Source organism: Chlorocebus sabaeus, chromosome 8 (assembly GCF_047675955.1).
Source record: "Chlorocebus sabaeus isolate Y175 chromosome 8, mChlSab1.0.hap1, whole genome shotgun sequence".
NCBI lineage: Eukaryota > Metazoa > Chordata > Mammalia > Primates > Cercopithecidae > Chlorocebus > Chlorocebus sabaeus.
Window position 1 is genome coordinate 133079466 of NC_132911.1, and position 24897 is coordinate 133104362.

At 36.5% G+C, this 24897-nt stretch overlaps 1 long non-coding RNA gene across 2 annotated transcripts in view; it reads left to right on the forward strand.

Moving 5' to 3' along the window:
• Positions 1-358: 358 nt before the first annotated feature.
• The window catches only part of LOC140712335 (uncharacterized), a 35582-nt gene continuing 11043 nt past the window's right edge, over positions 359-24897 (forward strand). The window contains exon 1 of one of the 2 annotated variants that reach the window (XR_012093866.1): positions 359-408. This is a non-coding gene — a long non-coding RNA (uncharacterized lncRNA). Of the gene's footprint in view, positions 409-11253; positions 11466-24897 lie in introns of those variants that run through there. The other variant, XR_012093867.1, reaches the window with a different exon arrangement.

A 24897-nucleotide genomic window follows, 5' to 3' on the forward strand; every position in this document is an offset into this window, starting at 1 on the left:
TGAATACTTAAAGGAACAGTCTTTATAGACTTAATGATGGTCTATTTTTAAGCACACAGGATCAGAAATAGTGAACAATATGTTTGTGATATGGAACATTTCTGATGAAGAGTGTTTTTGCAACGTCTGCGTCATGGAACATTCCAGCTATGTTTTCCGTTCTTATAGAGCTTAAACCTATTCACATGTTTATATGGTCACTTGTAAGATTTGAAGGCCAACCATCTATCAAGAAATAAAACTAATGCATGTATCATTCCAATAAACAACCTAGCTAATGCAAAATTGCCAGCAATGATTTTTCTTCATTTACGTAGTTGATGATTCATCCAGCATGAGTACATCTTGCCACAATAAAGGAGAGTGCTTGTCCACACCATTTATTACAGAGAGGAAAAGAGAAAATGGGTAAGTCAAGACAAAACTAAACTAAAACATAGTCTTTGCTTTGTGATGCTCATCTACTTGCTAACTTCGTGACTAGACAAATTGGTTAACTTCTTTGAGCTTCCAGTTCTTTCTTTCTCCACTGGGGATGTAATGCAGTGTATTAGTTTGTTTTCACATGGCTACAAAGAACTACCTGAGACTAGGTAATTTATCAAGAAAAGAGGCTTAATTGACTCACAGTTCACATGGCTGGGGAAGCCTCAGCAAACTTACAATCATGGCAGAAGGTGAAGGAGAGGAAGGCACCTTCACAAGGTGGCAGGAGAGAGGGAGTAAGGGGGAAGTGCCACACTTTAAAACCATCAGATCTCATGAGAACTCACTCACTATCACGAGAACAGCAAGGGAGAAGTCGGCCCCCATTATCCAATCACCTGCCACTCAGCCCCTCCATCAACACGTGGGAATTAAAATTCAACATGAGATTTGGATGGGGACACAGAGCCAAACCATATTATGCAGGTTCAACACCTTTACAATCTCTTATGAAGAAGACTGTAAATCCCCATGTTTAACTGAGGGATTGTTATTCCCATTCTGAGCTTCTTTCTTCCATTCTATTGCTTACTATCAAAGTGCTCCAGATTCATTATATTCAAGGACACAAACTATGGTTGCATTCCTGGTCAGCACTTGCTATTCTGGATTCTACTGTTATTCCTCGTTTCCATTAAATGTGAACAATGGGATCTGTGTATGACCCACTTCCACAGATGAGTAATATGGTGGCAAAACATGGGTTTTGTAATCAGCTAGGGTCTTGTAATCCTAGTTTGATCAACCTTGTGTTTTTTGTGGACTTACTTTCTTCATCTGTTAAATAATATGGATAATAATTTTTTAGGGTTGCAGTTTAAGAGCTTTGTTGAGACATAATTTATACATCATACATTTGTCTCAAAGTGTAAAACTAAATTATTTTTCATATATCCACAGAACTGTGCCACCATCACTACAAACTAACTTTAAAACGTTTCATCACACTGATAAAAGAAACATCATTACTTACTTCTCCTGACAACTTTATGAAACAACTAATCTATTTTCTGTCTTTACAGACTTGTTTATTCTTGCTATTTTATACAAATGGAAACATACAATATGTGATCTTTTGTGACTAGCTTCTTGCACTTAGCATAACATTTTCAAGATTCACCAGTGCTTTAGTATCAAAATTTCATTATTTTTCATTGCTAAATAATATTCTATTGCATAAATATATCACATTGTATTTACCCATTTATCAGATGATGAATATTTGAGTTGTTTCTGCTTTTTAACTATGATGAGAAATGCTTCTATAAATATGCATACAAGTTTTTGTGTGGACATGTTTTCACTTCGCTTGGGTTATATATCTAGAAGTGGAATTACAGGGTCATATGTTAACTCTATGTTTAACTTTTTGAGGAGCTGCCAAAATGTTTTCAAAGCAGCAATATATTCCACCAGCAATATATCACTGTTCCAGTTTCTCTACTTTCTTACCAATATTTGTTATTTTAGTAGAAATGAAGTGGTATCTTATTTAGATTTTCATTTGCATTTACCTGATGACTAAGCATTTTTCATATGCTTATTGTCCATTTATATCCCTCTCTTTAAGAAATGTCTATACAGGTCCTTTGCTCATTAAAAAGATAGGCTATCTTTTTATTATTGAATATTAGTTTTTTGTATATTCTGGATACAAGTCTCTTAGCAGATATATGATTTGCAAATATTTTCTCTTATATAGATGGTTCTTTTCACTTTTTTGATGGTAGATTTTACAACACAAAATATTACACTTTTATAGTTCAATTTATAGTTTTTTCTTCTTTGCTTGCTTTTTAAATTATAACTTTAAAAAAATTGTATAATCTGAGTTCACAAAAAGTTATTTGTAGGTTTTCTTTTAGTAAGTGAATACTTTAAGCTGTCACATTTAGACCTGACATCCATTTAGTTTTCTTGTTTAGTTAGTTGGTTGGATTCTTGTTATTTCTATTTGCTACAGAGATAGAACTTTTATTTTTTAACTTTTTAAAAATAATTTCAACTTTTATTTTAGATTCAGGGGGTATATGTACAGTTTTGTTATAGAGGAATATGGGCAATGCCAAGGTTTGGGGTATGATTGATCACATCAGCCATTTACTGAGCAAGATAGCCAATAGTTAGTTTTACAACCCTTAGCCCCTTCTGTAGGAGCCCCCATTGTCTATTATCGCCATCTGTATCTCCAGGAATATACACTTATAAGTGAGAGCAAACATGCAGTATTTGGTTTTCTGTTCCTTTTGTTAGTTTGCTTAAGATAAAGGCCTCCAGCTGCATCCATGTTGTTACAAAGGACATAATTTCCTTCTTTCTTGTGGCTGCATAGTATTTCATGGTGTATATGTACCACATTTTCTTTATTCATTCCACCATTGATGAGCACATAGGTTGATTCCATGTCTTTGCCATTGTGAATAGGGCTGGGATGGACATATCAGTGTGTGTGTGTTGTGGGAAGTCAGGGACCCCAAACGGAGGGACCAGTTGAAGCCATGGCAGAAGAACATAAATTGTGAAGATTTCATGGACATTTATTAGTTCCCCAAATTAATACTTTTATAATTTCTTACACCTGTCTTTACTGCAATCTCTGAACATAAATTGTGAAGATTTCATGGACATTTATCACTTCCCCAATCAATACTCTTGTGATTTCCTATGCCTGCCTTTACTTTAATCTCTTAATCCCATCATCTTCATAAACTGAGGATGTATGTTGCCACAGGACCCTGTGATGATTGCGTTAACTGCACAAATTGTTCTTAAAGCATGTGTGTGTAAACAATATGAAATCTGGGCACCTTGAAGAAAGAACAGGATAACAGTGATGTTCAAGGGACAAGGGAGATAACCATTAGGTCTGGCTGCCTGAGAGCCAGGCAGAGCAGAGCCTTATTTCTCTTCTTTCAAAATCAAATAGGAGAAATATTGCTGAATTCTTTTTCTCAGCAAGGAACAGCCCTGAGAAAGAGAATGTATTCCTAGGGGGAGGTCTCTGAAATGGCTGCTCTGGGAATGTCTGTCTTATACAGTTGCAGATAAATGATGAAATAAGCCCCAGTCTCCCATAATGCTGTCTTATACAGTTGCAGATAAATGATGAAATAAGCCCCAGTCTCCCATAATGCTCCCAGGCCTATTAGGACAAGGAAATTCCTGCGTAATAAATTTTGGTCAGACCAGTTTTCTGCTCTCAAACCCTGTCTCCTCATAAGATGTTATCAATGACAATGCGTGCCTAGTGGGACATGAAACTTCATTAGCATTTTTAATTTTGCCCCAGTCCTGTGATCTCACCCTGCCTCCATTTGCCTTTTGATATTTTATTACCTTGTGAAGCATGTGATCCCTTGACCCACAACCTGTTCATACACTCCCTTCCCTTTTGAAAATCACTAATAAAGCTTGCTGGTTTTGTGGTTTGGGGGGCATCACAGAACCTGCAGACATGTGATGTCTCCCCCGGACACCCAGCTTTAAATTTCTTTTTTGTACTCTTTCCCTTTATTTCTCAGACTGGCCGACACTTAGGGAAATAGAAAAGAACCTATATTGAATTATTGGGGGTGGGTTCCCCAATATGTGTGTGTGTGTTTTGAGAAGAACAATTTTTTTTCTTTTAGATATGTATCCAGTAATGGGATTGTTGGGTCAAATGGTAGTGCTGCTTTCAGTTCTTTGAGATATCTCCAAACTGCTTTCCACAGTAACTGAACTAATTTACATTTCCACCAAAACTATATAAACATTCTTTTTTCTCCACAGCCTCACCAGCATCTATTGTTTTTTGACCTTTTAGTAATCTCCATTCTGACTGGTGTGATATGGTACATCATTGTGGCTTTGATTTGCATTTTCTGATGATTAGTGATGTTGAGTGTTTTAAAAATATGTTTTTTGGCCACTTATATGTCTTCTTTTGAGCAGTGTCTGTCCATGTCTTTTGCCCACTTTTTAATGGAGTTATTTGTTTTGGGCTAATTGAATTAAATTTCTTATAGATTTTGGATATTAGATCTTTCTCCAATGCACAGTTTGTGAATATTTTCTCCCATGAGAAAACTTCCATGAAGAAGCTCTTTAGTTTAATTACATCTCACATGTCAATTTTTGGTATTATTGTCAATTGCTTTTGAGTACTTAGTCACAAATTATTTCCCAAGGCTGATGTCCAGAATGGTGTTTCCCAGGTTTTCCTCTACCATTCTTATAGTTTGAAGTCTTACATTTAGATCTTATAATCCATCTTGATATAATTTTTGTACATGGTGAGAGAAAGGGGTCCAGTTTCATTCTTCTGCATATAGCTAGCCAGGTATCCCAGCATCATTTATTGAATGGGGAGTTCTTTCCTCATCACTTACTTTTGTCAACTTTGTCAAAGACCGGTTGCCTGTAGGCATATGGCTTTATTTCTGGGTTCTCTATTCCATTCCATTGGTCTCTGTATCTGTTTTTGCACTAGAACCATGCTGTTTTGGTTACTGTAGCCACATATTGTAGTTTGAAGTTGGGTAATGTGATGCCCCCAGCTTTGTTCTTTTTCCTTAGGATTGTTTTGACACTTCTAATTTATGTCATTATTTTTGTAGGAATTTTTTTCTTTTTTTCCCTATAATTTTAAAAAATATTTTAGTCACTTTAACTTTAATTTTTAAAACTTGTTTTCTTTCAATAGGTGTTTGGGGAACAGATGGTGTTTGGTTACATGAATAAGTTCTTTAAAGGTGACTTCTGAGATTTTGGTGCACCCTTCACCAGAGCAGTGTATACTGTATTCAGTGTGTAGTCTTTTATCCCTTGCCACCACCAATCCATTTCCCTGAGTCACCAAAGTCCCATATATTGTTCTTATGCCTTTGCATCCTCATAGCTTAGCTTCCACATGTAAGTGAGAATATACAAAGTTTGATTTTCCATTCCTGAGTTACTTCACTTAGAATAATAGTCTCCAATTCCATCCAAGTTGCTGCAGATGTCATTTTTTATTCTTTTTTATGGCTGAGTAGCATTCCGTGGTGCATATAACACATTTTCTTTATTCACTAGTTGACAGATGGGCATTTGGGCTGGTATCATATTTTTGCAATTGCAAATTGTGCTACTATAAACATGCATGTGCAAGTATCTTGTTTGTATAATGACTTCTTTTCCTCTGGATAGATACCCAGGAATGGGATTGCTGGATCAAAAGGTAGGTAGACTTTTAGTTACTTAAGGAATCTCTGCACCATCTTCCATAGAGGTTTTACTAGTTTACATTCCCACCAACAGTGCAAAAGTGTTCCCTTTTCACCACATCCAGGCCAACATCTATTATTTTCTGATTTTTAAATTGTGGCCATTGTTGCAGGAGTGAAGTGATATCACATTGCGGTTTTGATTTGCATTTCCCTGATCATTAGTGATGTTGAGCATTTCTCCACATGCTCATTGGCCATTTGTATATCTTCTTTTGAGAACTGTCTTTTTATGTCCTTAGACCACTTTTTCATGAGATTGTTTTTTTCTTGATGATTTGTTTGAGTTCTTTGTAGATTCTGGATATTAGTCCTTGTTGAATGTATAGACTGTGAATATTTTCTCCCACTCTGTGTATTGATTGTTAACTGTGGATTATTTCTTTTGCTGTGCAGAAGCTTTGTAGTTTAATTAAGTCCCATCTATTTATCTTTGTTTTTCTGGCATTTGCTTTCGGGTTCTTGGTCATGAAGTCTTTTCCTAAGCCAATGTCTAGAATCTTTATGATTTTAGGTCTTAGTCTTAAGTCTTTGATCCATCTTGAGTTGATTTTGGTATACGGTGAGAGATAAGGATCTAGTTTCATTCTTCTACATGTTACATGTAGCTTGCCAATTATCCCGGCACCATTTGTTGAATGCGATGTCCTTTCCCTCACTTTATGTTTTTGTTTACTTTGTCAAATATCAGTTGGCTGTAAGTATTTGGGTTTATTTCTGGATTCTCTATTCTGTTCCATTGGTCTATGTGCCTATTTTTATACCAGTCCCATGTTGTTTTGGTGACTATGGCCTCATAGTATAGTTTGAATTTGAGTGATGTGATGCCTCCAGATTTGTTATTTTTGCTTAGTCTTGCTTTGGCTATGTAGGCTCTTCTTTGGTTCCATATGAATTTTAGGATTGCTTTTTCCAGTTCTGTGAAAAATATTGGTAGTATTTTGATGGGAATTGCATTGAAATTGTAGATTGCTTTTGGCAGTATGGTGATTTTCACAATATTGATTCTACCCATCCATGAGCATAAGATGTGTTTCTATTTTTTGTGGCATCTGTGATTTCTTTCAGCAGTGCTTTGTAGTTTTCCTTGTAGATGGCTTTCACCTCCTTGGTTAGGTATATTCCTAAGTATTTTATTTTTTTGCAGATATTGTGAAAGGGATTGAGTTCCTGATTTGATTCTCAGCTTGGTCACTGTTGGAGTATAGCAGAGCTACTGATTTGTGGACATTATTTTTGTATCCTGAAACTTTGCTGAATTCATTTACCAGTTCTAGGAGCTTTTTGAATGAGTCCTTAGTGTTTTCTAGGTATACGATCATATCATCAGCAAACAGCGACAGTTTGACTTCCTCTTTACCAATATGGATGCCCTTTATTTCTTTCTCTTGTCTGACTGCTCTAGCTAGGACTTCTAGTACTATGTTAAATAGAAGTGGAGAGTGGGCATCCTTGTCTTGTTCCAGTTCTCAGGGGGAATGCTTTCAACTTTTCCCCATTCCATATAACGTTGGCTGTGGGTTTGTTGTAGATGACTTGTTTTAATTAAGGTGCGTCCCTTCTATGCCAATTTTGCTGATGGTTGTAATCATTAAGGGATGTTGGATTATGTCAAATGCTTCTTCTGTGTCTATTGAGATGATCATGTGATTTTTGTTTTTAATTCTGTCTATGTGGTGTATCACATTTATTGACTTACGTATGTTAAATCATCCCTGCATTTCCGGTATAAAACCCACTTAATCATGATGGATTATCTTCTTGATATGCTATTGGAGTTTTTTGCTATCATTTCGCTGAGGATTTTTGCATCTATGTTCGTCAGGGATATTGGTCTGTACTTCCTTTTTTGTTATATCCTTCTGGTTTTGGCATTAAGGTGATGCTGTCTTCATATAATGATTTAGGGAGAATTCCCTCTTCCTCTACTTTTTAGATTAGCATCAATAGGGTTGGTGCCAATTCTTTGTCTGATAAAATTCAGCTGTGGATCCATCTGGTTCTGGACCTTTTTTGTTATTGGCAATGTTTTTTAATTACCAGTTCAAGCTGACTGCTTGGTATTGGACTGTTCAGATATTCTGTATCTTTCTGGCTTAATGTAGGAGTGTTGTATATTTCCAGGAATTTATCTATCTCCTCTAGGTTTTCTAGTTTGTGCACATAAAAGTGCTCATAGTATCCTTAAATAATCCTTTGTATTTCTGTGGTATCAGTTGTAAATCTCCCTGTTTATTTCCAATTGAGCTTATTTGGATCTTCTCTCTTCTTGGTTAGTCTCACTAATTGTCTACTAATTTTATCTTTTCAAATTACCAGCTTTTTGTTTCATTTATCTTTGTTTGTTTGTTTCAATTTTATTTAGTTCTGCTCTCATTGTTATATCTTTTCTTCTGCTGGGTTTGCTTTGTTCTAGTTTCTTTAGTTCTTTGAGGTGTGACCTTACATTGTCTATTTGTGCTCTTTCAGACTTTTTAATGTAGTAATTCAATGCTGTAAACTTTCCTCTTACCACCACTTTTGCTGTATCCCAGAGGTTTTAATAGGTTGTGCCACTATATTGTTCAGTTCAAGTTTTTAAATTTCCATCTTGATTTCATTGTTGACCCAGTGATCATTCAGGAGCAGGTTATTTAATTTTCATGTACATGCATGGTTTTGAGGGTTCTTTTCGGATTTGATTTCTAATTTTATTCCACTGTGGTCTAAGGGAGTGCTTGATATGATTTCCATTTCCTTAAATTCAGTGAGACTTGTTTTGTGGCCTATCATATGGTCTATCGTGGAGAATGTTCCAAATGCTAATGAATAAATATATATTCTGTAGTTGCTAGATAGAATGTTCTGTAAATATCTGTTAAGTCCATTAGCTGTAAGGTATAGTTTAAGTCCATTGTTTCTTTGTTGACTTTCTGTCTCGATAACCTATCTAGTGCTGTTAGTGGAGTATTAAAGTCCCCCACTATTGTTGTGTTGCTGTTTTTCTCATTTCATGCATCTAGTTGTAATTGTTTTGTACATTTGGAAGCTTTAGTGTTAGGTGCATATATATTTAGAATTATGAGATTTTCCTGATGGTCTAGTCCTTTTTTCATTATATAATGTCCCTCTTTGTCTTTTTTAACTGCTGTTGTTTTAAAGTTTGTTTTGTGTGATATAAGAATAGCTACTCCTGCTCACTTTTAGTGTCCATTTGCATAGAATATCTTTTTCCACTCTTCCACTTTAAGTTTATGTGAATCCTCATGTGTTAGATGAGTCTCCTGAAGACAGAAGAAACTTGGTTGGTGAATACTTATGCATTCTGTCATTCTGTATCTTTTAAGTGGAGCATTTAGGCCATTTAGATTCAATATTTGTATACAGAGGTGAGGTACTATTCTATTCATCATGGTATTTGTTATCTGAATACCTTGTGTTTTTTTCTTTGTGTTATTGTTATATAGGTCCTGTGAGATTTATTTTTTAAAGAGGTTCTATTTTGGCGTATTTCAAGAATTTGTTTCAAGATTTAGAGCTCCTTTTAGCAGTTCTTGCAGTGCTTGCAGTTGCAGTAGTGGCAAATTCTCTCAGTATTTGTCTGGAAAAGACTGTATCTTTCCTTCATTTATGAAGCTTAGTTTCACTGGGTACACAATTCTTGGTTGATGAATGTTTTGTTTAATGAGGCTAAAAACAGGATATCAATCCCTTCTAGCTTGTAGGGTTTCTGCTGAGAAATCTGCTTTTAATCTGTTAGGTTTTCCATTACAGGTTACCTGATGCTTTTGCCTCACAGATCTTAAGATTCTTTCCTTCATCTTGACTTTAGATAACCTGATTATTATGTGCCTACACAATGATCTTTTTTCAATAAATTTCCTAGGTGTTCTTTGAGCTTCTTGTGTTTGGATATCCAGATCTCTAGCAAGGCTAGGGAAGTTTCCCTGGATTATTTCCTCAAATATGTTTTCCAAACTTTTAGATGTCACCTCTTCCTTGGGAACACCAATTTTTTTTTTTTTTTTTTTTTTTTGAGACAGATTCTCGCTCTGTCACCCCGGCTGGAGTGCAGTGGCCAGATCTCAGCTCACTGCAAGCTCCGCCTCCCAGGTTTAGCCATTCTCCTGCCTCAGCCTCCCGAGTAGCTGGGACTACAGGTGCCGGCCACTTTGCCTGGCTATTTTTTTGTATTTTTTAGTAGAGACGGGGTTTCACCGTGTTAGCCAGGATGGTCTCGATCTCCTGACCTCATGATCTGCCTGTCTCAGCCTCCCAAAGTGCTGGGATTACAGGCTTGAGCCACCGCGCCCAGCCTTAACACCAATTATTTTTATGTTTAGACATTTAACATAGTTTCAAACTTCTTAGAGGCTTTTTTTTTTTTTAGTTCTTTGTCCTTTGTCTTTGTTTGGTTAATTTGAAAGCCTTGTCTCCAGTCTCTGAAGTTCTTTCTTCTGCTTGTTCAATTCTATTGCTGAGACTTTTCAGTGCATTTTGCATTTCTCTAAGTGTGTTTTTGATTTCTAGAAGTTGTGATCTTTTTTATTTGTGCTATTTCACTGAAGAATTTTTCTTTCATATCCTGTATCATGTTTTTTATTTCTTTTAAATTGTACTTCACCTTTCTCTGGTGCCTCCTTCATCAGCTTTATGCTTGACCTTTGGAATTCTTTTCTGGCAACTCAGAGATTTTGTCTTGGTTTGGATCCATTGCTGCTGGTGAGCTGGTATGATCTTTTGGGGGTGTTAAAGAACCTTGTTTTGTCATATAACCAGAATTGTTTTTCTGGTTACTTCTCATTTGGGTAGACTATGTCAGAGGAAAGATCTGGAATTCAAGCATTGCTCTTCAGATTATTTTGTCCCATGGGGTGCTCCCTTGATATGGTGTTCTCCTGAATGGGGCTTCCTGAGAGCTTAATTGTAGTGATTGTTTTTGCTCTTCTGGGTCTAGCCACCCAGCAGACCTACTGGGCTCTATGCTGGTGCTGGGAGGATGTCTGCAAATTTTCCTGTGATGTGATATTTCTTCAGGTCTTGTAGCCATGGAGACCTGCACCTGCTCTAGTGGAGGTAGCAGGGGAGTGAAGTGGACTCTTTGAAGGTCTTTGGTTGTGTTTGTGTTTAGTGTGCTGGTTTTGTATTGGTTGGCCTCTAGTCTGAAGGTGGTACTTTCAAGAGCACATAAACTGCAGCCCTATAGGAAAGATACACACTTTCCCGAGGGACACCTAGCTAGGTATTCAGTTTCTCAGGTGGTGGGTAGGGCTATAGAACTCCCAGGAGATATGACCTTTGTTTTTGTTTACTAAGTGGGTAGAGAAAGACCACCAGGTGGGGGCAGGGATAGGCATTTCTGAGCTCAGCCTCTCCTTGGGCGGGGCTTGCTGCTGCTGCTGTGGAAGATGGGGGAATGGTTCCCAGTCCAATGGACTTATATTCCCAGGGGAATTATGGCAGCCTCTGCTGAGTCATACAGGTCACCAGGGAAGTGGGGGAAAGCTGGCAGTCACAGGCCTCAACCTGCTTCCACACAGTCCATAGTCCTAAAGGCCAATCTCACTTCCACCGTGTCCCCCTAATGGCAAGAAGTCTGTTTTCAGGCAGCTGGTGACCAGAATTGAGAACTTGCTCCAGACCATGAGCCTCCCCATTGAGAAACCAAGCAGACTCAGTTTTTCGGCATCTCAAGGAACCTGCAGCAGTGATCCAGTTCCTTCAGAGGGTCTGTGGATTCTCTCAGCCTTGCAAGTATGTTCCTGCGGTAGTTCTTGGAGCAAAAGTTCATGATGTGAGTCTCCACACACTGTTCTGTCATCCCAAATGGGGGCTACAAGCTAGTCCTGCCTCCTATCTGCCATCTTAATCCAATCTCTTCTCTCTACATTTTTTTCCTTTCCTTTTCCCTTTCCCTGTCCCTTGGGAATGTGACTGTTGGGTAGGGGATTTTGGCTATGATTCTATAGCCCTGTGCACTTCTGTTAGCAGTCTTTATATTGGGGTATGCGGTTCAAACTATGAGCCAGTAGATGGCGCTTATGGGTAAGAGCCAATTGTAGATAATGCAAATGATTATATACTTGATCGTTGCTCCCTGGGAGACGGTCTCTATTGCCATAGGCAATGGTCTGATCTGTGGAGTACACAGTGGTCTGAGCCCTCTGCTTAGCCTCAGGGGATTGGGAGGGCAAGATGGGTGAGACTGGATCAGTCAGGCCTATCTACAGGTCCCTCTGTGGCAAGCACAAGCACCAGCATTGAGGGAGAATCCAGTGGGCAGTCAACAAGCCCCCAGAGGTGTACCTAGGCACAGAGCTGAAAAACCTCCTTGGCTCCAAGTTCTATGCATGGGGAGAGAGAGTAGCCTAAACTCCTAATCCAGAACAGTGGGTGTTCCAAATGTCTAGAGATTTGCCTGTGTGTGGAGTATAAAGGGCCCTGCTGTACCATGGTCTCTGCACAGGAGAGGTGGGCCAGCTCAGGCTGATGATTCAGGCAAGCAGGTTCTCTGACTACCTGGAGATTTACCTGGGTCTGAAGCAGAGAGGGCTCCACTTTACCACAATCTTTGCACAGGAAGGGTGAAATGGCTCAGACTGCTGACCTGGGCAAGTGGGTGCTCTAAATGCCTGGAGATCTGCCTGGGAATGGAGCAAAGAGGGCCCCACTTTACCATAATGTCTGCATAGGAACGGTGGGGTGGCTCAGGCTGCTGGTCCAGACAAACAAAGTGCTCTGAATGGCATGAAATGGGATACTACTTTGGAGCTGGTAGCCAGTAAACTTGACAACTGATGTTCACATGCAAAAGGCCTCTATTTCACTGAACTTTAAGATCTCACACTCTTTAATCTTTCTGCTATCCATTATGAGTTGATTTTCATGTATGGTGTGAGGAGATGATCCAACTTCATTATTTTGCATATTAATATTCAGGTGTCCCTGTTTCATTTTCTTGGTACAAATTACGTGATCATAAATGTATAAATTCATTCCTGGAATCTCCATGCTCTTCCATTGATTCATGTGCCTTTGCTTATGTCAGAACTACACAATCTTGATCTTGCAATCAAGTTTTGTAGTAAGTTTTTAAATCAGAAAGTGTAAATTCTATTTTCTTTTTGAAGATTATTTTGGCTATTCTGGGTCCCTGGCATTGCCATTTGGATTTTAGAACCAGTGTGTCCATTTCTGCAAAAAAGAAAAGAAAAAAAAAAACAAACCTAGCTGTATTTTGAAAGAGGTTGCACTGAATTTGTAGATCAACTTGGGGAGTATTGCCATCTTAAGCATATTTTACTCTCTAATGTGTAACTGTAGTGATATCTATCCTTTTACTTAATATTTAATTACTTTTACCAATGACTTTTAGTTTATAATGTACAAGTCTTGCACTATTTTGTCCCCAAGTATTTTATTCTTTTTGATATTATCATAAAATAAATTGTTTTGAATTTCATATTCAGAATGTTCATTGCCAGTGTATAGAAATATAATCAATCTTTGTATGGTGTTCCTATGTACTGAAATATAGAAAACTTGTTTATTGGCTTTAACAGATTTTATTTGATTTTTAATGATTTTTCACATACAAAATTATACAATCTGCAAATAGAGATAGTTTTACTTCTTCATTTTTAAATTGGATGCCATTTATTTCATTTTTTTGTGACCTAATTCTCCTGACTAAAATCTCCAGTAAAATGTGAATAGAAGTAATAAGAAAGGACATCTTGACTTTTTCTGATCTTAGGGGAAAAGCATACACAAAATTTAATTCAGTCTTTCACCATTATGTATTATGTTAGCTATGGAGTTTTCACAGATGCACTTTATTAAATTGAGGAAGTTGCCTTCTTTTTCTAGTTTCTTGAGTGTTTTTATCATAAAGTGTGTTGTGTCATGTCCGTTTTTCTCTGTATATATTATGATGGTCATGTATTGTTTGTTCTTTATTTTATTGATACTATGCATTACATAATTTAGTACAGATATTAAGCCATCCTTGCATTCCTGGGATAATTCTACTTTGCCATGGTATTCAATCATTTTTATATGATGCCAAATTCAGTTTGCTGGTATTTTATTGAGGATTTTTTTTGTATGTATTCATAAAATAGTTTTATGGTTAAGATTTATTTTTTCTAGTTTTGTCACCTAGGTAATAACTGACCTCAAAGAAGAGGAAGCAGTCCTTCCTCTTCTAATTTTTGAACTGATTCCTTTTTCTATTTTTTGGAGGAATTTGTAAAGAGTGGCTACTAATACATCTTAAATACTTTTTTTAGATAAGTACAACTTACCTTTGAAACCATCAACTTTAAAACTTTGTTAAGTCTGACATCTGGGCCCCTTTACAGGCAGTTTCTTTTGTTCAATCTTTTTTTTTTCTGTGCATAGATCACACATTCCTCTTTCTCTGAATGTGTCATAATTTTTGCTGAAAAATAGATATATTTTAGATAATACACTATAACATGTTTCCATACACATAACATGTATGGAAACTGACTCCCTAACCAGAGCTTCATTTTTGTTATTTGCTTGTTTACTTAATTTTATTTTAGTGACTTGAAGGAACTAGTTTAGTAAAGTGTTTTCCCATAGTGTACAGCTCTGATGTCACTTCTAAAAGTGTGCAGCCTGGGGTATATGCAGTCTCCTTGATCAGCTGGGTGATCTGCTTGTATTGGCTTCACACTCAAATATTAGACTTTACTAATTGTTACTTAATTGCTCTGTTGTTTTTGGCAATGTCCTGGGGCATAAATTGCTCAAGAATTCTATCCTTTGTAGGGCATGAGACTGTCAGTTTTGGGGGATGGTTTAACTCTAATAGGATTCTTCTTAACTGTCTATTTTTCTGGTTCTCTCTGTTAAAATTTTAGCTGATAACATATTCATTTTCACTTTGAGGATCATGAAAGTACCAGCCTTCTCTTGATTGATCATGCCAGGATCTCCACTGTGCCTTTAGGCATACTTCCCCAGACTCTTTTACAGGTGAAGTCAGTCTGTTTAGGGAGATCTATAGAGATTCTGTCCTTAAGATCTGCCTGTTCCTCTGGGTCAAAACCTTGTATTATTTATTACTGTACCAGAGCTGAGGGCAGGAACAGTGACTCACTTTTTTTTATAATGACATCCCTGGTCTATGAACAAGGCTCTGGGCAGGGACAGTAACCCCTGGTATTCTCAGTTTGCCTCTCCCACAGTGGAACTTCTTCCCTTATATACAAACTAGCGGAGTGACCTTCAGGGTCCAGTATTTTCGGACTGCTATACCTGGATCAGATCTTTTATCCCATGAGTAGGAGCTGATTAAGGGAAGGTAAACTCTGCCTCTGGACCGTGCTTACCCAGAATAGAGCTTATGCAACATGGAGCTACAGGCATAAGAGATAACAGTACCGCTCACTCTTGGAGTGAAACCATAGCCTTAAGACTGGTAACTAGGTGGAGAGGGAGACTGAGTGCAAATGTCCAGAGGAGAGCTTCTGACACACTAAGCTGGGGGAAGGTATATTAGTGTGTCATGAACCAAATGTCACAGTTTCACTGCTCTTGTCAAGATTTAGTAAATTTTTTTGAATAGATGTTTCTCCATTTGCTGTATGCCCTTAAGAAAATATCCAGACACTTTAAATGGCTGGTTTTAAAAAAAAAAATCATTTTGAGCAGTTAATGCTTAAGGGCAAGGATCTGGGGACTCCTCACACAGGCATCCCGTCATGGTTATTTTGAGAATTAACCTAATCTATTTAATTGTCTAACATAGTACCTAGTCTATAATAAGGACTCAATAAATAATAATTTTGATTACTTTTGTCACCATTTTCTGCAATGACAAACCTGATGGTGATCAATTACACAACCCTGCGCAAGAATTTAATCTACATAGCATTATTTTAAATGAGGTATATTTTATATAAAGTTTATAAATCCAAAGTATATGATTGGATGGGTTTTGATAAATGTACACATTCATGTAACTACCACTCAAAGCAAGAAATTTAACTTAACGTTTTCATCACTCCTGAAAGTTCCCACATATTCATTTCTAGTAAATACCCAACTTTAATATAGGCAACCAGTGTTCTCATTTTATCATTACAGAACAATTTTTTTCATTGAACTTAATATAAATGAAATTATACAGTTTATATGTTTTTGCAACTTTGTTCACTATGCTTCTGAGATTCATTCATGTTGTTGCATACATCAGTAGATTGTTCCTTTTTATTGTTGACAAGTATTCCATTGTATGGCTAGAGCAAAGTTTATTTATTCATTCACCTCTTGGCTGACAAATAGTTTATTTCTAGTGTTTGGCTATTATTAATATATCTGCTATGAAAATTCTTATACAAATATTTTTTGTGGACATCTGTCTTCTTCTCTCTTACGTAAATATCTAGGAATGAAATTCATCATTTTAATTCTAGCCATTTTAATGCATATGCAGTGGCATTTCATCATGTTTTAAATTTACATTTTCCTGAAAATTAAGAATGTTGAACTCCTTTATAAATATTGATATATATTTTGTCCATTCAAGTCTTTTGTTCATTTTAACTGGGTTACTTATCTATCACTATTAGTTGCACCAAATGTTTAGAATTATTATATTATCTTGAAGAATTTACTTATTTATCATTATGAAATAATCATCTTATTTCCGGTAATATTCTGTGTTGCAACATATTTTTTGTGTGTATCTAATATTAATACAGCCACCCCAGCATTCTTCTGATTGGTGTTAGCATAGTATATCTTTGTCTCTTAACTTGTAACATACTTTTGTCTTCATTTTTAAACTGATTTTTTTCTTTAGTTAGGTTTTGCTCATTTATCCACAATCTTTCATTTTCAATTGCAACATTTAGACTATAAAATGTAATGTGAATTCTAAGAAGTTTAGGTTTATATCTATCATCTTCACTGTCTTATTAGCTGGGCCTCTTTTTTGTGCATGGTTGCTTTGAGGTTTAAAGGATACGTCTTTAATTTATCACAATTTAACTTGTAGTGACATTATAAAACTTCACCTATAGTACAAAAAATTGACAATAATATAATACTTTTTTATTCTTCTGGTTTTAATACTATTTTCCTTTCTCTACCTTTGTGCTATTGTTGTCATACATTTTAACTTTAAATGTTATGTATCTTACACTGTACCATTATTATTTTTGTTTAAACAGCCAACTCCTTTTTAAAGAGACTTAAATAATATGAAAAAATGTTATGTATTCACTCATGGGGTTAAGATTTCCAGTTCTCTTCATTCCTTTGTGAAGATTGATATTACCATTAAGTATCATTTTTCTTCTACCTGAATGACTTTCTTAAATATTTCTTGTAGTTCAGTGTTGTAGGTGATAAATTATTTTAGCTGCTGCGTATTTCTATGAATCTTTATTTTGCCTTCATTTTGGGAAGATTTTCACTGGGTTTAGTATTCTAACTTGACAGATTATTGGTTTTCTGATTATTATCTTACAGCACTTTAAAGATGTTGCTATATTGTCTACACATTTGCATTGGTTTTGAAAAAATCTGCTGCTTCACATGTCCTTGTTCTATACGTAATGGGTCTTCCATCCGGCTGGTTTTCACATGTTTTTCTTTACTTCTAGTTTTAAACAATTTAATTGTGATATTTTATGTTATAGTTTTGTTTATGTTTCTTATACTTGGGTATCATTGAGATTCCTGGATCTGTAGGTCTATACTTTTCATCAAATTTGAAATATTTTTAGCAATTATTTTTTTGACTATTTATCTGTCACCCCCATTCTCCTCTCCTTTGGCAGCTCCACTTATTTGTAGATTACATTACTCAAAGTCATTCTGCAACTACTGTTATTTTTATTAAAAAATTATTCTCTTTTATTTATGTTCCATACCAAATAGTTTTCATTCTTTGCCTTAAAGTTTACTGATACTTCATTTTTCAATGTCTATATTGTGTTAATTCCATCCAGTATATCTTCTATTCCACACGCAGTAGTTTTTAATGTCAAGAAATTTGATTTAGGTCCTTTAGATTTTTTCCATATTTCCACTGAATGTTCTGAAGATCTAGAATTATGTTATAATAATTGATTTAATGTCTTTGCCTGACAAATGTAACATCTGTGTTATTTCTGGTACAGCTTCAATTGGTTGGTTTTTCTCCATATTATGGATCATAGTTTTGTCTGCTTTGCATGCCTGCTATTTTTTTTAAATTATATGATGACAGACATTGTGAATTTTACGTTGTTGGATACTAGATACTTGTTTCCAATAATTATACTTTTGCTTTGCTCCGGAATGCAGGTAAGTTACTTGGAAATTTTATCCCTTGGAGTGTTGTTATTAAGCTTTATTAGGTGAGACCTAAGCAGTTCTAAATCTAGAATAAGTTATTCCCCAATACTAAGGTAAAACCATTCTTTATATTTTACTCAGTACTCCATGAATCATTAGATTTTCTAGTCTGACAGGATAAGCACTAATTCTAGCCCAGCGTGAGGGCAACACATTCATCTCTTATCCTTTTGAGTGATTCTTTTCCAGGCTTCACACACATGAGCTCATCAGTAATCAGCTGATTACTCAAGGGGGAATCTCTGTAGATTTCTAGAGTTCTATCTTTATGCAGCTCTTTCCTTTACAGTTCTACAACCTGCAAATTGTAGAAACCTGTATCTCCCAAGACAGATACATCTCTTCAACTCAAGAAGTTTGCCAGACTCTGTCTTGGTTTTTCTTTTATATACTTCAGCATGTAAACGTTCTCAAGGAAGCAATATGAAGAAATTATAGATCAGATCTCATCTTATATTTTTCCCCTTTTAAGAACAATTTTCCATTATTAACTGATGTCTTGAATATCTTATTCTTAAATATGTTGGGAGTGTTTTTGGCTTTTCTCAGTCAAGAGAGTAAATCTGATTCTTGATATCTCATCTCAGACGTAATATAAGTCTATCTTTTATTATCGATTTTTGGGAGCTATTTATTCTGGATATAATTTCTTTGTCACATATATTTTGTGAATATATTCTCCCAATCATGACCTATCTTTTCATATTTCTACTAGTATCTTTTGGTAGGCAGAAGTATTTACTTAAAGTCTAATGTATCACCTTATAATGGTTAGTGTCTTTGTGTCCTGTCTAATAAATCTTAATCTACTCTATGGCTATAATGATACTTCATCATTTTTTTCTTTAAAAACATTTTATAGATTTTACTTACACGTTTGGATCTATTATCCTTCTCTAACTCATTTTTGTAGGCTGTCAGATAGAACTCAAGATTTATTTTGCTCCATATGAATATTCAATTGTTTCAGCACTATTGTAAAGACTTTCCTCTTCCCTATTAAATTGCATTGGCATCTTTATCTTAAGTTTATTGACTATTGACTTGTGTCACCAACCAAAGTCCCAGAATTACGGTAGCTTTATAGTGAACCTTGAAATCAGATGGTATAAGTCATCTAGCTTTATCCTTCTCCAAAGTTTTCTTGACTATTTTAAGGCCTCTGAGTTTTATGTACATTTTTGAGCCATCTTGTTAATTTCTACAAAAATGTGTGATAAAGTTTTGACTTCAATGCATTGAATCTAGATCAATTTTGAGTTAACTGGTAGGTTGTATATGCTTCAGACCTTTGAACTCATCTGTCACTTACTGAGAGCCATTAGCTCACATGGAAAAACAAGTTTTGTATCACCCTTCTGTGCCATAAATTTACTTGAGAGGTTCCCACAGGAGGGACTGCTCCCATGGAAAGTTGTCTGCTTGTGTCTGAAGCAAGTTGAACTACAATTTTTTCTAATAATGCTAGCTTTGTTCAACTTTGGGTTTATATTATGTATGATAATAGAATTGAAATCGTGCTAAAAACTTGAATTTGAAATTTTGATCACTCTTATTCATAAAAACATTTGTTGGCCGGGCGCTGTGGCTCACGCCTGTAATCCCAGCACTTTGGGAGGCTGAGGCGGGTGGATCACCAGGTCGGGAGATCAAGACCATCCTGGCTAACACAGTGAAACCCCATCTCTACTAAAAATATAAAAAATTAGCTGGGAGTAGTGGCGGGCACCTGTAGTCCCAGATACTCGGGAGGTTGAGGCAGGAGAATGGCCTGAACCCAGGAAGCAGAGCTTGCAGTTAGCCGAGATTGCATCACTGCACTCCAGCCTGGGCAACAGAGCGAGACTCTGTCTCAAAAAAATATATATTTCTTACAAAAGACGTCAAGAATGTTGAGGGACTAATATTTATTGAGTCATAAGTCACATTAATCCACATTTCAGATTGTTGAGGTATTATTTCCATTAAGCAGAGAGGAAAAATAATATTTGAGAGGCTAAGTAGCAAGAATTCTGAATTAATAACGACACTCTGAAAAAGACATATCAGCTTCTTATGTAGTGTTTATAACCCTCAAATGGTTTCACAAACAAAATTTTATATAATGCTCAGAAAAATGCCATAAAGAAGTCAGAAAATGGCTGGGCGTGGTGGCTCACGCCTGTAATCCCAGCACTTTGGGAGGCCGAGGTGGGTGAATCACGAGGTCCAGAGATAGAGACCATCCTGGCTAGTATGGTGAAACCCTGTCTCTACTAAAAATGCAAAAAATTAGCTGGGCGTGGTGGCAGGTGCCTGTAGTCCCAGCTACTCGTGAGGCTAAGGCAGGAGAATGGCATGAACCCGGAAGGCGGAGCTTGCAGTGAGCTGAGATTGTGCCACTGCACTCCAGCCTGGGCGACAGAGCAAGACTCCATCTCAAAAAAATAAATAAATAAATAAATAAAAATAAAAATGAAAAATAAATTTAAAAATATAAAGAAGTCAGGAAATTATCTCCACTTTACAGATGGCAGAACTGAGGCTCAGGAGGCTTAAGTGACTTGTTCATAATCACCAACCCACCACCAAAAGACAGCAATGGGTCTTGTGACTCAGTGAGGCCATCTACTATGATAATATACTCCTGCTTCACAGCAGAAGGCTATTTCTAGGCACTGTCATTCCTTTTAACATAAGGTTCCTGAGCACTACCTTATTTTCAGAAAGCAATGGAAGCCTAGGGAGAATAGACGTGAGTGTTTCTTTCATAGTTCAAAGGAAAGAATGACCACAGTGTTGATCTACTGCAATTAAAGTAATGGATGTTTTAGGATTGGATAGATGGAAACCTGTAACAAATCATCTGGTTGTTTTGGTGACTACAAGACATACTCTGAGTAAGCATTTCATTTCCATCACCATAAAGCAACTGGCTCTGTCTTAACTTTCTCTCAAATTCATTGTGTGGTATTTTTTCCCACCACTTATGCTATATGAATGGACTAAAATTAAATATGGTTCTAATTATAAATCAAAGGTATCAACTTGTGATAAAATAATAAATAGATTGATCTAGTATGATTGGTTTTCTTGTCGAGTAATCCTTACTTACATAGTCTGAACACATTGAATAGCCCCAGTCACTCACAAAATAATATCATTATTCTGGATAAAATGTAATGAGATTGTGAATGAAAACAGTGTTGGTAGTGGTAGAGAGACGTGCCACAGTCCCCAGTACACACCAGATGTTCAATGAATGATTGTGGAATGAATAAATGTTCATATTTAATGAACATTCATGTAATTGAATGGTAGGACATTACAAGAAGTGGGATGAGGAAAAAGGATGAATCAAAGATGATTTTCATGTTCCTATCTTGGTAATCACTGAGATATTAAATTCAGGAATATGAAAAAGATTCTAGGAAAGAGATGATAAGTTTACTTTTAAAATTAATCTGTGTGAAAGCAACCTGCATACACAGATGTTGTAGATAAATGAAAGATGAATGGACCTGGAGCATAAGAAAGCTCTCTGGGCTGTATATTTATGCTCTAATATCATCTGTTTACATACAAATGGTAAAAGTCAAAGGTATTAATAAAAGTCATTTATTCATTCATAAAATATGTATTCAGACACTAGGCTACTTTCTGGAATAAGAGAACCAGATGTCAAAATTCTTGGGGAAAATTGGTGTTTAATAGATAAAAGTAAAGAGAATTAAGTTTTAAGCACTGATAAACTTAGTCGTTATAAGTCAGAATTTCTACCATTGAGAGATTTGGGCATAGAATATGGACTCAAGTTGTCTTTTTAATACCTTCATACCTCAGCTCTTATAACCTTACAAAGTGTTTTTCATATTTTTATCCTATTATCCAGTTACCTGGAACTATGTAAGTTAGGATTTAGATTTATTTAAAAAACACTGCCAGTTACCTGCCCTACATCTGTTCATACTCTCTCTTGGCAGAAGCCTGACTTTGTTGAGGCTGTCAACATTCCTCACTGACTCAGTCTTAGCCCCCAAGGGTGACTTCTGATGAATCTATGAATGTGGTAATGTCTGGAGACATTTTTTGATTGTTAAACTGAATAGAGCAGGTGCAACTGGGATCTAGTGGGTAGAGGCCAGGGATGCTTCTAAATATCCTGTAAGGCACAAAATAGCCCACAGTAACAAAGAATTATCCAACCCAAAATGTCAATATGCAAATACTCCATATGTTCCTGTAAAAAAGCATGAACAAACCTATAATTGAAATCTGACTGGAAGGAAACTCTGTGATCTAAAACTTCACAGGTGGAATGCAGAGTAAGGGCAGGACACTAAGCCAACTCCAAGATGGTTGCCAATGATTCCCACTTCCTGGTATTCATGTCTTTGTCCAATTCCTTTTCTGTGAGTGTGGGCCTGATCTATTGACTCACTTCTAATGAATAGAACATGTTTAAAATGATGTGATGTCACTTTTGAGATTAAGTTATAGAAGACTCCATGTTGGGAGTTGTGTCTCACCCTCTTAGATAACTTTTCTCTAGAGAAAGCCAGCTGTCATGATGTGAGGTAGATATGTGGAGAGAACCACATGGGAAGGGAGTGAGGACTTCCAACAACCATGTGAGTAAACTTAGAAGCAGATGTCTCTCTAGTCAGGTCTTCAGATGAGACCACAGCTTTGGTTGACAACTTGACTACAACCTCTTGTGAGATGCTGAGCCAGAGGTGCCCAACTAAACCATACCCAGATTTCTGATCCATAGAACTGTAAGATGATACAGGGTTGTTCTTTTAAGTCTCTGTGTGTTGGGGTAATTTGTTATGAAACAGCAGATAACTTATAACGGCAGGGACATCTATAAATCTTGGCACTTGCCAACTAAATCGACTGTTAACAGGTGTGTCGCAGCTACCATGATTAATATTTCTGTGGCTGGCATTGTGCATTGATTAGAAAATCCCAAGGTTATGCTTCATTAGACCCATACATCATCCTGTACCGACTCCACATGCTATAAATATTATCTTACATATTAATCAGATGCAAAGTGTGACAGAAAGAAAGTGGTCATTAGATTTAGACAGCTCTCAATTCAAATCCCAAACTCTCTGCTTACTACTGTGAGCATGGTCAAATTGACCTGTGTGTTTTTTTTTTTTTTTTTTTTTTTTTTGCACCTGTGTTTTATCATTAGCAAAGTGCTGATTAGTGCTGGAACAAGAAAAGTACAAGATGCAGTTGGACCATGAACAAGAATCTACTAACTTCTTTAGAGAAAGCATTCTCACAGGTAACTTCAGAGAAAGCATTCCCACAGAAATGATGTTTAAGCAAATTCAAGAAGGATGAGTAGAGGTTAACAAGGAAAAATTGGAAGGAACAGTGTTCCCAGCACAGGCAATAGCTTATGTAAAGGTCCAGAACCTTTGACAGGCTGAAAAATTACATGGTTTAAGCAAAAAAGTAGCAAGGGATGAGTCTGCAGAGATTGACAGGGTTCAGATCATGTCATAGAAAAATATTAGACTTCTTTATGACAATGATTGAGTCACTGAGGACTTTAAGCAAGGATAGTGAAATAATTGGATTTTTACTTTGGAAATATCACTCTATCTTTAGTAAAAGACAGAGAACTAGACAGTAAGCGTTTTGCATCTCATGATATATATAGTCTCTGGCACAACTATTAAACTGCTTTTGCAATAGTGCAAAAGCAAATATAAGCACTTTTGGATGGGTAGTGTAGTGGATGGGCATGGCTGAATTTAAATGTACAGAAACGGACAACAGGTAGTGTTTAGCCCACAGGCCTTAGTTTGCCAACCCCTGATATAAAATACACAAGGGAAAGCCAAACATAGAGAATAGAAACTATGTGGAAAGACATTTAATTAATTACATAATTTACTCATTTAGCAAATCTCTAGGTCGGGGATCCCAAACTCCCGAGCCATGGACCAGTACTGGTCTGTGGCCTGTTAGGAACTAGGCTGCCCAGCAGGAGGTGAGCTCAGCAAGTGAGCATTACCGCCTGAGCCCCACCTCCCTGTCTGATCAGCAGTGACATTAGATTCTCATAGGAGCACGAACCCTATCATGAACTGCACATGCAAGGGATCTAGGCTGCACACTCCTTATGAGAATCTAACGAATGCCTAGTGATCTGAGTTGGAACAGTTTCATCTGGAAACTATTCCCTCTCACCCCAGACTCTTTTTAGATACTCATGACACAGACATGATAAGATAGACACAGTTCCTTTTCTGGTGGAGGTTATGATATAGTGAATCAGAACATTAAGTGAGGATAGCCTTAAGAATAAGTTTTATAACCTGAAACTTGTAGTATATATATAAATTCTAATTGTAATAATTCAATTTAATATGATTATTTTATGATGAAGCATTTTTTAAAAACATAAGATCAGGCATATATTTACTGACAGATTGAATAGAATGACTTAAAGAAATTGCAGGAAGTTCCAGGGAAATAAATCTAGTATAGAATTTAAAAGACCTGCCAAGAACTATGTAAGGTATTGTCTATATTTGCTCTCCTTTGATATTGACGGTAGCTTTTCAAGGTTATTGGTCTCGTTATTGGTCTCATTTTACGGACATGAAAATCTGGCCTGAAAAAGTTTGATCACTTTCTAGACCCTAGAGAGCTGGGATTTTTGACTCTACAGTTGGTTCTCTTCCCTGTTCTTCATATTGCCTGTTTGGGAAAGAACAAAAGCAAAGCAGCAGGGAGTTAGAGGCTGAAATTTTATAGCAAAGAACTTAGCAAAGAGGTTGAGATGAGCCCTTCAGAGTCC